Source organism: Caretta caretta, chromosome 6, assembly GCF_965140235.1.
Source record: "Caretta caretta isolate rCarCar2 chromosome 6, rCarCar1.hap1, whole genome shotgun sequence".
Taxonomy (NCBI): domain Eukaryota; kingdom Metazoa; phylum Chordata; order Testudines; family Cheloniidae; genus Caretta; species Caretta caretta.
Window position 1 is genome coordinate 21,263,942 of NC_134211.1, and position 14,415 is coordinate 21,278,356.

General features: G+C 43.9%; 1 protein-coding gene across 4 annotated transcripts in view; it reads left to right on the forward strand.

Moving 5' to 3' along the window:
• The window catches only part of TSPAN4 (tetraspanin 4), a 683,463-nt gene that overhangs the window by 131,032 nt on the left and 538,016 nt on the right, over window positions 1–14,415 (forward strand). For all 4 annotated transcript variants that reach the window (XM_048852861.2, XM_048852864.2, XM_048852863.2 and 1 more), the window contains exon 2: window positions 2,308–2,396. The gene's annotated coding sequence lies outside the window, so the exon portion shown is untranslated. The remainder of the gene's footprint in view (window positions 1–2,307; window positions 2,397–14,415) is intronic.

Consider the following 14,415-nt stretch of genomic DNA (forward strand, 5'->3'; position numbering starts at 1 on the left):
TGGGCCAGGTAGCTTTATGTGCCAGTGAAATGTCAGACAGAAACATTCCTTCACATAGCAAGGATCTCCTTTGTTTTGCCTGATTTCCTTTTTTGCTGGATTTGGGGCCCATCTGGAAATTATTGGCATTCAGCACCTGGAGCCACTAGCTATAAATGTGAGTTAAAGTATGGTAAACCAATCTGAGTGGTGGTGACAGACTACCCATGTCCTGAACAAACCTTATGGAATTAAGGTAAAGTTCGCTGAATTCAGTTAAACCGTATCAAGTTAAGGTTAATACCTTTTGGGTACATCGTATTAAAACACAATTGTGTGTGTGTTGTTGTGGCATTGTGTGTACTTTTTCTGCTAGGGAAGGGGGACACTTATGTACTTCCTCTGTTATCAATCTTTTGAAGCCATCCCCCTGGAGAGGTCTGCATATATTACTTCAAACTGGAGTCTCCGGGAACCATTGGACAAAGAAAGGGTTTTTGGATAAATAGTCTGGTTTTAAATTGTCTCAGAGCCTTTTTCCTGGTCCAGAAAATGGACAGGACAACTGGGTAGGGTTGGAAGGTCTGGGTGCTTCTTCTCAGCTGAAACTATGATGAACTGGTAACCCCCTTGGGTGGGGTTTGAAGGACTGTTCCTGATGGAATCCATATTAACATTGGGGGTTAACACTGCTAATCTTATTAGCATGCGGGTATGTTCTTTTATTGTTTTTAAATGTTTTCTCTCTAATGCTTTTTACCCTAAGAATAAAGTAGGCCTGCATAGGAAGTATTGTGGTACCGTTATAACTGTAGCAGTTACAGCTGTTAGCCATCCCTAAAGACAAAACAAGCAGGTTCTGTTTGGGCAGCCTGTCTCTGTTGGGGAGAACACAGCGTAGTCAAGGAACTGTGCAGCTTGGAAATACTGCAGTCAAAAGGGGGAGGGAGCAGGTCTCCATCGAAGAGCAACGACAGCTGGGATCTGGAAGCCTGAGTGTAGGTGCCCTGGCTGATCCCTGAGGGGAAATAAAGGTGCAGTTACCCTGAACGGTGATGCAAACCAACCATCTTTCAAATGTGATGTTAAACCAAGGTTGTGACCGCTGGTGGTGAGTGAAGATGCTGTAGAGCTTTCCTAGGAGTTGTCATGTTAACTCTGATGATCTGGCCAAAGTACTGCTAGGATGATTGGATTGTGCTTAACTAAAAACCCTTTGCATTGCCATATGGATACAGCACACTTCTTCTTTGCTAGGGCCACATCTGTGCTGGCAACAAAGTATTGACCACCTGTGGTAGCAATGATGGAAGCTGTAGTGTAGGAAGCAGAGCTTGGGTACTGTTTGTGAGTCCTGTCTACACTACAGCTTCCATTGTTGCTACCATAGGCAGAACTGCATTGTTGGTGAGTTATGTATGTGATTTTTGCCAGGATAGAGATGTCCTTTCTTCTTTAAACTGTGGTGCAGAGTTGCTGTACAGTAGCTGTCATGTTCCATACAGAGGATGTCTGTATTTTGCTAAGGGATGAACTGATCACAGTAGAACCTTTTCTCCACTTCACACGCTTAATCCATTGAGGTTTATAAAACCCTTTGAGCAACTCAGATAACTGGTCTTAGAAAAACTTCAAATTGTTACTGTTTCTGGCCATGATCATCCTCTACAGGGGGCATATTTGCACACTTGGGTTCCTCTTGCTGGTTTTCCTGTGTATCATTCACTGGGACCAATAGCAGCTTGTATCTTGGAAGGATGGCAAACCTCAGTTACTACTTCTGTAATTCTGGGGTCTGAGATATGGCTGGAGTTGCTGCCGCTCCCCCACTCCTACCACCATCACATTTCCACAGCAGTTTTCTTATTTTATATACCAATTTGCTCAGACAAGAAGGTCTTCCTCACCTCCATCTGGTCACTCTAGGGTGATTTTTATAGTATGAATTTTGCTTTCAGTAATTTATTTTGGTACCAAGCTTTTACTGAGGTTTTAAATATGTGGATAGGAGCAAAGATGAGGGGTTGGGAGCTATGGGGTAAGGTGTTAGGCATTGTTTAATTTGTGCCAGGGCTCAGCCCTGGCACCACTAGGTTTGGCATTGCCCCAACACCTCAGGGCTTGCGGCATCAGTCATGAAAGTAAAGAAACTGTTCGAACCCCAGCACGTCTTTCATTACAGATTACGCACTGGTGTTAGGGTTTTAAAAGTGACTGGATTGAAAAGAAATCACCTCTCTTGCACTTCCTGCATTCATGAAGTGTCTCCTGAGTCATCATCTGTTTAGTTTACTGATATGTATGTATGTATGTTTGTTTGTTTTACAGTGGCAGCACTGAAAGGCCATTATTGCTGTGGGAGATCAAGGTTTCATCGTTGTCCATCGTGTGTGGCATCAGCAAAACTACCAGCCCCGGTAAGTTTCTGCACTTGGAATCCTTTTGGGTGAGGCAGCGTGACGCAGAAAGCGTCTTTGTGAAAACCACCTCTTGGTTATTCCACATTTATGCTCCATCAATTTGATTTTCTACATGAGAAATTGTTCAGTTTGCCAGTCTCAAACCCAGGGGCTATATTTGTTTTTTCCTGAATGTAAGCACTGGAAGCTCAGCATGATGCCTGGAATGTTCAAGCAGCATTGTCTTCTGACTATATCTACACTTTAAATTGAGGCCAATTCAATGTGTGCGTATTTGATCCTTCTCTTGCTAGCAAAATCCAGCATCAGGTATATCTTTCACCTTGAGTCGTGCCATTTATCCTTTGCATCGAGATGCATTTCATTTGAATCATGAAGGAGAAGAAAACATTGGTGGGGAGAGCTGGGATCAGAGCCCTGTAGTGAGAGATGATTCCGTTAGATGCTTTGAAAGTGGACTGGACCAAGCACTCAAGAATATAGTATAGGGTAACAGACCAGCCCTAGCATGTGGGCAGATTAGATGCTTTGATAGGCCTTTTGCATCTCTAGTGGTTCTATTAATGCTTTTGAAATTGATGCCTGGGATAGTCAAAGGCGTCTAAGGGTGCTAGGTGCTTCAATGCAGGTTGGGTGCCTAATTCACTCCATTAGGCCCTTTTGAAAATCCGAGCTAAAAATACTATGAAGAAAACATTTTCCCCTTCCAATCTCAGTACAATCTTTTCATGACTTTGCTGCAAATCTTCTGCTTTCCCTCATCAGTAATTCAACAGAACATGTTCACCTGATCGTGGAGTTTGAATACCTTTTTAAAGTAGGGTGTAATAAGTATTTGCAACAGTGCTCCTCTTATCCATGAAATGAGATGCCTGCATGTCATTCCAATCTGGAGAGCTCAATGCATCTACGGTGTGTCTCTATATGTTGGGCACATATGGGGAGAGTGGTGGTGGTGGAGGTGGAGCCCTGGAATGAGTCTTGTGTATAAGCATTTGTTTTAAGGAGAACCTGAGAACCCCACCGACTTGGGATGGAATTTTCAAATGCTCAAATCCCATTGAATTTCAGTGAGATTTGGGTGCCGAGCCTGGATTGTCCTTGTTGGGTCAGGGGCAAGAGAAGGGAACAATCTGTGTTCAGACTGCTGTTGAGCTTCCCTTATGTATATATAATACAACAGACGAGAATGGGAAAATGAACAAGTAGCACTGTTAAAAAGCCAAGAAACTTCAGTTGAAAGGATTTGACATATGAGCACGGACGCAGTATGTCTTCCTAGCCGTTGTTGGTATTGTGAATACATAAATAATATCTGATTTGGGAAATAGCAGAAGATAGCCCTTGCAAACGAGTGAGCTTGCAGATTGCATGGCAGATGATGGTGCTGTACCTGTCACAAAGGCAGCATTGAGCAAAAGTGATTACTTTAATTAAAAATAATTAAAACAACGGCTTAAAGTCAAAGAAAACACAGCTACTCAGCTTGAAGGCTAGTTCCAAATGCCACACACAGCTAAGCTGTATATTTGAAATGTTAGGAATACTGATCAAGGCTATGGCTGCACGTTGTATCAGTGCTGTTCTTCCCAATCAGCTTAACTGGGATTTCTGAGCTCTTTGGATACTGCTGGTTCCTTTTCTTTTGCGAGCTGGAATGTAGAGATCACTTGAAAAATAGGAATGGTGGAATGTAGGGGTCTGTACAGTGTGCAGTGCTTGGAGCCAGCTAGCTGGGCACTTGCATTTCCTTTGATTTTGTATTGAACATAAGTAATTATTTTATTCACAGGAAGTTAAAAAGGAGGCTCAGTCTATGTGACTGATAAAACACTCTTCAGAGATCCTCTGCTATGTACAGAATCCGAGAGTTCACTCTGCCTTTTCAGGAGACAACAGAATCTTGTCATGGATGTTTCCTTTTGTTTCTCCCCATTAATCTCACAGATTGTAGCCTTTGCCTATAGAGAATTCACTTTATAAGCAGACTTCAGTGTAGATTATGAGCTTAGGCCAGGTGCACCCCAGGAGGAGAGGCCAACTGTATGAGCGAGAAGGATCCTCTGTTAACTGATAGACCACATCACCTGGGACAGAGGCTTCCTGACTTTTTATGTGGCCAGTTCCTCAGCTGATTTTAATCAGTGTCACTCCAGAGGCTTCAGTGGAGCAACACCAATTCTATTAAACTTATTCATAAAAATGATCTGGAGAAAGGGGTAAACAGTGAGGTGGCAAAGTTTGCAGATGATACTAAACTGCTCAAGATAGTTAAGACCAAAGCAGACTGTGAAGAACTTCAAAAAGATCTCACAAAACTAAGTGGTTGGGCAACAAAATGGCAAATTAAGTTTAATGTGGATAAATGTAAAGTAATGCACATTGGAAAAAATAACCCCAACTATACATACAATATGATGGGGGCTAATTTAGCTACAACTAATCAGGAGAAAGATCTTGGAGTCATCATGGATAGTTCTCTGAAGACTTCCACGCAGTGTGCAGCAGCAGTCAAAAAAGCAAACGGGATGTTAGGAATCATTAAAAAAGGGATAGAGAATAAGACGGAGAATATCTTATTGCCCTCATATAAATCCATGGTATGCCCACATCTTGAATACTGCGTACAGATGTGGTCCCCGCATCTCAAAAAAGATATATTGGCATTAGAAAAGGTTCAGAAAGGGCAACTAAAATGATTAGGGGTTTGGAACGGGTCCCATATGAGGAGAGATGAAAGAGGCTAGGACTTTTCAGCTTGGAAAAGAGGAGACTAAGAGGAGACTAAGGGGGGATATGATAGAGGTGTATCAAATCATGAGTGGTGTGGAGAAAGTGAATAAGGAAAAGTTATTTACTTGTTCCCATAATTTAAGAACTAGGGGTCACCAAATGAAGTTAATGGGTAGTAGGTTTAAAACAAATAAAAGGAAGTTCTTCTTCATTCAGCACACAGTCAACCTGTGGAACTTGTTGCCTGAGGAGGCTGTGAAGGCTAGGACGAAAACAGGGTTTAAAAGAGAACTGGAAAATTCTGTGGAGGTTAGGCTATTAATGGCTATTAGCCAGGATGGTAAGGAATGGTGTCCCTAGCCTCTGTTTGTCAGAGGGTGGAGATGGGTGGCAGGAGAGAGATCACTAGATCATTACCTGTTAAGTTCACTCCCTCTGGGACAACTTGCACTGGCCACTGTTGGTAGACAGGATACTGGGCTGGATGGACCATTGGTCTGACCCAGTAGGGCCGCTCTTCTGTTAACAACAGTTTACACAATCTGAGGATCTGGCCCATAACATTTAGCTGCCCAGCACTATTTTAAAGAGGATTCAGATTAGATTCTGAGTGTTTTTGTTTGCAAATAGCCTGAAAGGTCAGGGATTAGCACTGTAAACCAGCCCATGGTTTTCACTCCCAGCAAACTAAAATCCCACGGCTGTTCTTTTGACATCGACCTGTATGATTTCTCATGTTGATTGCAACATCAATCCCCCACATTCATCTTTGATCTTAAATCTGTCTTCTGAGACTGTTTTCAGAATCCCTTCCCCCTTTGGCCCTTAGATGCACCAGGATTGTTGCAGGATTGGGAGACCTGCTGTGTCACCAAAGGTATCTCCATCAAAACTAACTTGGGACAAAGTGTGGCTTTGTGGGAGGCGAACATCGAAGCCTTGTCTACATTACAGCATTTCACCTTTGCACCCCCCTAGCAGCTCTGTAACACACCACCCAAACTCATTCCCCACCATTCACCCGGGGAGAGTTCTTCTGGGCAGTTTTCACATACTCCTTAGATGACTTTGAGAGCAGTGGGTGCTGTGGTGGGGGGGAATTCTCTGCTCTGTCCCCTTCAGGTTCCCTAATTCTTAACCTATGAGCTCATTCCATTTCTGTTTTTCTCATTTATTGCCCCACAAATTCTTTTGTGGTCTTCGTTTAATGGTCCCTCCTTCTTGGTTGAAGGTGTGGGGCCTTTAGTTCTCAGCGGGCCCAAGCCTGACTGCCCCAGTACCCACAATAGATCACTTTCATGCAGAGGCATTCACAGCTTCATTGGGATTGCACTTGTTCTGAGCAAGGCTCACTAGAGCATCAATCTGCACTTGTGCAGTGCTAAAGTAGACAGCAGGCATTGCTGTCTCAGCTGCCCCACTTCATTTGGTCTTACCCCTAATGTAGTGCACTGGTCATTCTTCCATGGTTGACCTCCTCTACTCTGCAGTTCTGGTAGAAAGTCTTCTAAATGCTCCACACAAGTACAAACTGGACTGCATGCATCCAGTGGTTAGAGTCCTAGCCTAGCACTCAGAAGACCCATTTTCAATTCCCTGCTCTGTCCACATACTTCCTATGTGACCTTGATAAAGTCACATAGCCTTACAGTGCCTCAGTATCCCATACGTTAAAAGTATCACCTCTGCCATGGCTTTCTGCATTAGCAAACATTGAACCTCCATATATCCGCCGGCATATAGCCACAACACAGAACTTAAACGTTGTGAAGACTACCCAGAACTTCCCATCTGGCAGATTATGGATAACATACCCCAGCAACACCTGGAATCGCAGAAACCACTCTGGACCACACGTGACCAACTCATGTCTCTGTATCTGGCCAGGGAATGGCAAAGTGTCCAGACCTCATCTACTTCTCCAAACAAGCATATTATTACACACCCAACAAGCCACCCTCCTGGTTTCAACCTGCCATGCAGACTTTGGATCGTGTTGAACTGTATCCAAACAAACCATGGAAGATACATCTACTTGATGCACAAGTGGAAAATCAAAGATTCCTCTTTGTGCGACTGAGGTGAGAACATCCAAACCATTGAACACATAACACAGTGCCCCAAATAGGGTGTCAAGGCTGATTCCCCACTTTGGCACTTAGAGTGTGGAGGCCTGCAAGGATTAAAAAAATTAATACTTGCCACTCCGGGCTTGTATTAAACTCCCAAGGTTACAGCTTTTTCTCTGACCTTGGCTTGGTAAATGTTGCCACTACCCAAATGGAAAACCCCTTTTGGAACCCAGGAAGGTGCACTAAACCCAGGGTTGTGAGTTCAATCCTTGAGGGGGCCATTTGGGGCAAAAATTGGGGATTGGTCCTGCTTTGAGCAGGGGGTTGGACTAGATGACCTCCTGAGGTCCCTTCCAACCCTGATATTCTATGAAATTACAAGGGGATTCCTTCGTGTGGGGTGCCCTCAAGCCCTTTAACCCCTCCCCACCTCGGGGAAGAGCTGAGAAAGAAAACAAAGGCAATTTGCTGTTGCCACCAACTAATTAATATATGCACAAACCTCTTAGGACACCAAAAATCCAATCCTCTTCTTTAAAAAAAAAAGGTACCTTTTATTAAAAACAAACAAACAAAAAAAGAAACGTAGGTTTTTGCTAGATTTTAAAAGAGAAATTCCAAAAATTAAGCACCCCAAATAGCTTTCTTGCGGGTTCATCTTAAAGGTTACAAGCAAACAAAAGCATCTGGGGTTAGCACAGAGGAGTCCACTAGCCATAAGAAATAAACAGAAATACACCTAATTGCATCTTTCTAAACATTCCTGATCTACTTACACATTTGGGAGTTCCAAATAAGTAGTTCTGGGATCTGATGATTTATGATCATACCTGGCTTAAAGCTTCTCATAGCGTAACTGCTCCCTGTTCCCCTCTTTCCCAGAGAAACAACAACAGAGAGAAAGGGGAAGTTTTTTCCCCATTTTAAAAAGTTCTAGCCTTCCCATTGGCTCTTTTTTGGTCAGGTGCCCACTCCCTTTCCTTTTACTGTGGGCTTGTTAACCCTTTATAGGTAAAGCAAGTAGAGACCCGGTTCTAACAGGGGTTTTTAAAGCTAACTGGTTGGCTGGGTGTCCATATAAGGGAGCTCCCCCCTTCCCTCCCATTTATCACATATGGAGTCAAAGATGATTGGATGATCTCCAGTGTCACAGAGGAGGCCTTGAAATGGTGTATGGACCTGCAGCTACATTGATATAGTGTTGCTGTACAGATACCATACACGTGTAAGAGAGAGTACTCCATTTGTAAAATGGGATAATAACACCTCATTACTCTCACGGGTGTGTGTTAAAGATTTTAAGGCACCTAAATGCTATGATGATGGGTGCCATATAAATACCATAGGTAGATTGAGTGCATTTCTTCACAAGCATCTGTTTCTGTACAATTGCTGTGCTTCAGTGCTGGCTTCCAAAGCTGCTTTTGGATCATAATTAGAAGAAGACTTCGTATGGGCATGCCTCAGGCTGGCCTCAGTGAGGGTGCCTGCCCAGTTCTGGGGCAATGAGAAAACTTTGATACCCTAGATTTGTATTACTTGGCCAGTGCCTAGGAATGGACAGTGATGTGTGATTTTCTTGGTTTCTTTGTTTTGTGCCGTTGTGCTTATGTAGTGCAGTAGGTGTGCATATTTTGTGTTGGCTTTCGGCATGGATCTCTTTTGTCAAGAAAATTCACTAACTTACTGAGACCACTAAAATCTATTCAGTGTCCAGCTACTTCACTGCCAAATAACCTTCTTCAAAACAATCACTTGCCCCAGGTGGGTGGGTGAGTAGAGTTGTGCCAGGGCGACAGATATAAAATTCTCTCTCAGCCCTGAGAAAAGTGATGCATTTTCTCTTTCCTTCCTGATTGCTCAATCGCTCCAACAGCCACTGAAGTGATGTATAGCACTGGAGTGGGAACTTTAGCACAGCAGAACAGCACTCTCCATGCCCGCTAAATAGAGGACCTACACTTTCCTTTGTCTTTCTCTTGCTCCAAATGTATTTAATGAACCTTCTCTTATTGCCTTTTAAGTCCCTGGGTAGGCGCAACTCAGTTTGTTCTTTAGTCTTTCTGATTTTATCCCTATATTCTTGTGCTGCTCTTTTGTACTCCTCCTTATCAATCTGTCCATGTTTCCACTTTTTGTATGATTCCTTTTTGATTTTCAGGTAATTAAAGAGATCCCAACGGAGCCATACTGGTCTCTTACTATTCTTCCTATCTTTTTGTTGCATTGGGATAGTTTGCAGTTGAGCTTTTAATATTGTCACCTTGAAAAACCTGCCAGCACTCACTGACTCCTTTTTCCCTTAGATTTTTTCCCCCATGGGAGCTTACCTACCTGTTCTGAATTTGTTAAAGTCTGCTTTTTTTGAAGTCCGTTGTCCTTATTCTGCTGGTCTCACCCCTTCCTTTCCTTAGAATCATGAAATATATCATTTCATGGTCCAAATTGCCTTCCCCTTCAGACTTGCAACCAATTTCTCCCTGTTGGTCAGAAGCAAGTCTAAAATGGCTCCCTCCTCCTCACCCAGGTTACTTCCTCCAGTTTCTGAAACAAGAAGTTGTCCCCAGTACATTCCAAGAAGTTACTGGAAATGTTGTGCGAGCAAACAAATGGAGGGAAAGGCAAATGTAATTAATTTGATTCTATACTGGATAGAATAGTATAAGCAACTCGTCTGCCATTCCTCAACTCTTTGCTGCAGTTGGGTGAGCAGGACGGGAGCGGAGTAAATTAGAATTTGACTTTAAGGTTCAGATTTCAAGTATATTCCCCAGAATTTGGCAAGTGAACAGGTCAGCTGCATCATGCAGGGGACCAGGCCAATTGAAGAAATGTATTTGGCTCCACATTGCAAAGAAAAAAAAAAGTCTCACTTTGGATCCCAGCCCGGGGAGACCTGTATGACTGATCACCCCTTCCTCGGTATCAGCCGCTATTGTTGTCAAGGGAGAACTGTGACTTGCGTCTGTGCTGTGGGTGAGATGTGTGCATTTTGGGGGTATTCCAGGAGAGAACATGGTTTCTGTTCCACAAATGAAGTGGAGGCAGAGGGAATGAACCACAAAGGGCGATGTGTTCCCCTTTGCATGTTAGTCTTAGCAGCTTTGGTGTTGGTTTGGGGAACATAATAAGGGGAATGACTGAAAGGTTCATAGGAATATATGAATAGGATAGGAATGTAGGAACTGGCAGATTGGATCAGACTCATGGTCCATCCAGTCCACTGTCTTGTCTTTGACAGTAGCCATTAGCTGCTTCAGAGCAGGAAGGTGCAAGAAACCCTGAGGTTAGAGAATAACCTGCCCACAGGGAATCTTTCTTCCTATTTAATGTTTCTGAAATGTTTTTAAAAACTGAACAGGGAAGCACTGTAGCAATTCAGTGGTCAGATTAATCACATTACTCTTTCAAACGGTTTATTCGAAGCTTTGACTTGTTGGAGGCAAAAATCTGGATTATTCTTAGCTTTTTATTAACCCAAACACACTTCCCTTCTGGGAGGTGAGTGGGACTGTGAGGCAGGAAGGGCGGAATAGAAATGGGTTCAGTAAACCAGTTTGGAGATTATTAGCACATAAATCTTAGACAACAGTCCCATGTGCAGCAGAACTTGTGTGTCCTCATCGGCTTTCCAAAGAGGGGAAGCTTTGAGTGCAGAGAGGTTTTCCGAGGTGCTAAAATGGTGAGAGTAAATCTCTGCTTGCTTCTGAGATCAGAGCAGGGGCTGAATTCCCTCCTTGCTTGGTTTTGCTTCCTGTCTCCATTAGCACCTGTTCAGTTCTTTCTGTGAATGTCCTGGTGTACCCCAGTGAGTGTTTGCTCTGTCTTTGTGTGATGCGAGAGCTAACCATGCCCTGCTGAGGGCACATCATGTTGTAGGATGCAGGAGGTTAAAGGACTGATGCAGGAAAGATGGTTATTATTTGTAGTGTAATAATGATCAGAGGTCATAGCTGAGGTCCCCATTGTGGTAAGCACTCTACCCACACCTAATAAGGGACAGTCCCTGTCCTAAACAGACAAAGCGTGGGAGGGGAAATTGAGGCACAGAGAGGTCAGGAGACTTGCCCAAGGTCGCACATCAGGATAGTGGCAGAGTGGGGAATGGACCCTGATTCTTTTGAGTCCCAGCACGGTGCACAATCTGCCAGGCCACATTTCCTACCTTTTAAAATGTGCTTTAGGTTTTCATAGAACAAGCGTGTGAAGAAATTGCCCTCTGACCCAGAGAGAACAAGAAGGGCTCCCACAGCCTTCCCGCTCAGTGTGTGCACACAGCTTTAGTCACCATTACTAGAAATGGCCTGTACATATTGGGCTTAATCTAAAGCCCTCTGAAGTCAATGGAGAGACTCCCATTGATTCCAATGGGCTTTGGATAAGCCTTGTAGAAGGGAGAATGAACCCTTTAGAATTAATTCAGAATTAAACACCCAGTGCTGATGGGCCTGTGCAAAATTCTCCTGACATTTTGGTTTCCAAAATCTTGCCACTTGCTCCAGATCGGATTCTTTGCTCGATACCTATTAAAATTTCTCCTGCTTGGAAATGGGAACTGCAGAAGCTTTGATAAATGGATTTGATAGATTTTTATTGTTTCACTGGAGCCTCTGACAGTACTGCTGCATTCTTTGAAATGCTGTGTGTCGCTTCTTAGAGCAACACCCCCTGCAAATCTCATCTCTAAGCAAACTTAATAAATATGTTACATCCCTGCAGTCACAAGCATTCTTTCTGTTCTCTTGTCACCTAACAAGTTCCTAGATTTTAATGCCAGGTGGTACCACTTAGTCAGACCTCCTGTACAACACGGGCCACAGAACTTCATCCAGCTATTCCTGAGTCAAGCCCACTATTTCTGGCTGAGCTGGAGCGCATTATTTAGACAAACATCCTGTCTTGCTTTAAAGATTCCAAGTGATGGAGAATCTGCTTCAACACCAGGAAAGTTGTTCCAATGGTGGATTACCCCTTGCGGTTAAAAATGTGTGCCTTTTGTTTCTTGTTTGAATTTATCTATCTTCGCTTTGAGCCATTGGATCGTGTTATGCTCTTGTTTTCTGATAGCAGAAAGCTTTTTAACCTAGCAGTCTTCTCCCCATTTAGTACTCCTTTTGAGTTAGTAGAGCACATAAAACAACTACTATACCTGTAGCCATGATTTTTGAATGTGACTACTGATTTTAGGGGCCCGGCTTGAGACACCTCAAAGGGGCCTGGTTTTCACAAAGTTCTGCCCTCTGAAAAATCAGGCCCATTTATGGTGTATTAAGCTGGCTGTCCAATATTAATAGTCCCGATTGAAAATCTTGCCCTCCACCCAGAGAAGAAGCTGACACACTGTACCAACAGTAATTATACAAAAAGTAGTATATATAGTTCATAATTAATGATCTCCTCTCGCAGAGTTCCTCTGGTTTGTGTGAAGAAGTGAAACTGCTTGTAAGCTTCTAGCCTCCACTGGGTCTCTGGATTCTTTGAAGGTTTCCTCATTATTGGGAAAACCCCTTGGATGATATGCTTGACTTCATGCTAGTGATGTCGGTCTGTCTGTCATCCACATTCCCTAAGCCCTTGTGCATAATGAAGGTTTTAAGGAATTCTCCCACTGTTGGTCTAGTACCAGTGCAGGTTCGCCAGTGCTAGGGAATGAAGAGAGGCACTTGTGATTTGGGCTGTGGCCTGGGATGCCAGAGATCTGGGTTCAGTTCCTAGCTTTGTCAAAGGCTTCCTGTGTGACCCTGAGCAAGTCATTTAATCTCTCTGTGCCTGTCTGTAAAGTGTGGATAGTAATGCCTCCCTTCCTGTCTATTTAGATGATCAGATCTCAGAGACTGTCCCCTTACTATGTGTATGTACACGGCCTAGCACAATGGGGTCCTGGGACTGGTTGGAACCTCTAGGCCTGCGTTTCTCAAATGCGGCCACTGTGGCCACATGCAGCCACCAGGGACTTTTCTTGTGGCCACAGCCTCCTGGACTGTTATGCGGGGGAGAAGAGCAAAGTAGCGGCCCCTTCCCCTCCCTAGTGCTCATGGTGTTGGTTGCTGGGGTTGCCAGCAGGGGTTCTCCTTCTCCTGTCCCACATCCCTCCCGAGACACCTTGGACACAAGGCTGGAGAAAGAGGCAGCCGGTGAGTTCCCCACCTTCCCAGGAGTGGTTTGGACTTCAGCCCTGAGGTTGAAGGGGGGCAGGCCCTGGCCGCGGGGCTTAGGGCTCCAGCCCCGAGCTCCCGGCTCTGTAGCTTTGGGCTCCGGACATGGGGCTTCAGGCTGCAGCCCCCTGCTGCCTCCCTTGGCCCTTCTCCCTTCGCATCCAGAGCTTAATTTGTCCCCAGGCTTGCTGGGGCTGAGTAAGTCGTCTGTGAAAAGTGATACAGTACTTGCATGTCTGTTAAGATCACTTTTCACAACAGGCTTATTAGCTAGTCCTAAATAAAAATTACAATGATTTGGAAGTGTATATGTGCATATTTATTTTTTTCCTAGAGCTAATTAAGTATTTTAGGGAAAAGTGTGAGAGCGGCCACCAGCACGAGTTGGTGGCTGTACTCTGAGGCCACCAAAAAATGAGTCCCGAGAACCCCTGCTCTAGGCATAGTTGTAAGATAAATAACACAAGGAATGCTAGTACTGATTGGCTGCTGACAAATACAAACAATAGCAAAACACGGGCGGCCTGTCAACCAGCACTAGTGCTAGATGGCTGCCTATCCAATCAGTCGTCTGATTGTTTCCTTGTGCTCCCCCTGCCTATTGTATCCATCTGTTGTCTCTTGTCTTAACCTTAGATTGGAAGCTCTTTGAGGCAAGGACTGTCTTGTTGTCCTGTGTTTATACAGAGCCTAGCACAATGGGGTCCCGGTCTATGACTGGGGCTGCTAGGCAGGGCCACAATACAAATAATAGATCAACAGTGAGAGACATTTTTAAAAATTCTCAGTGTAATGAACCTTAACTGTTGAAAAACAATGTAGATGAGCTGCTTCAAGATTTCAGCTCAAAACACGTAGCTAGAAAACAAATTGCTCTTTTCTTCTCCCTCTGTTAGAGCTCTAATCCAGGGCTAAATGCTTTTGCCAAATTGCTCTTACAGGAATTTAACTTCCATGCTCATAATTTCATTCAGATTAATTTAAAAAAAGCCCTCTCCATTACAGTTTGACTGAGGAAGATTCATCAGAGCCAGATCTGCTGTGTTGCACATCCCA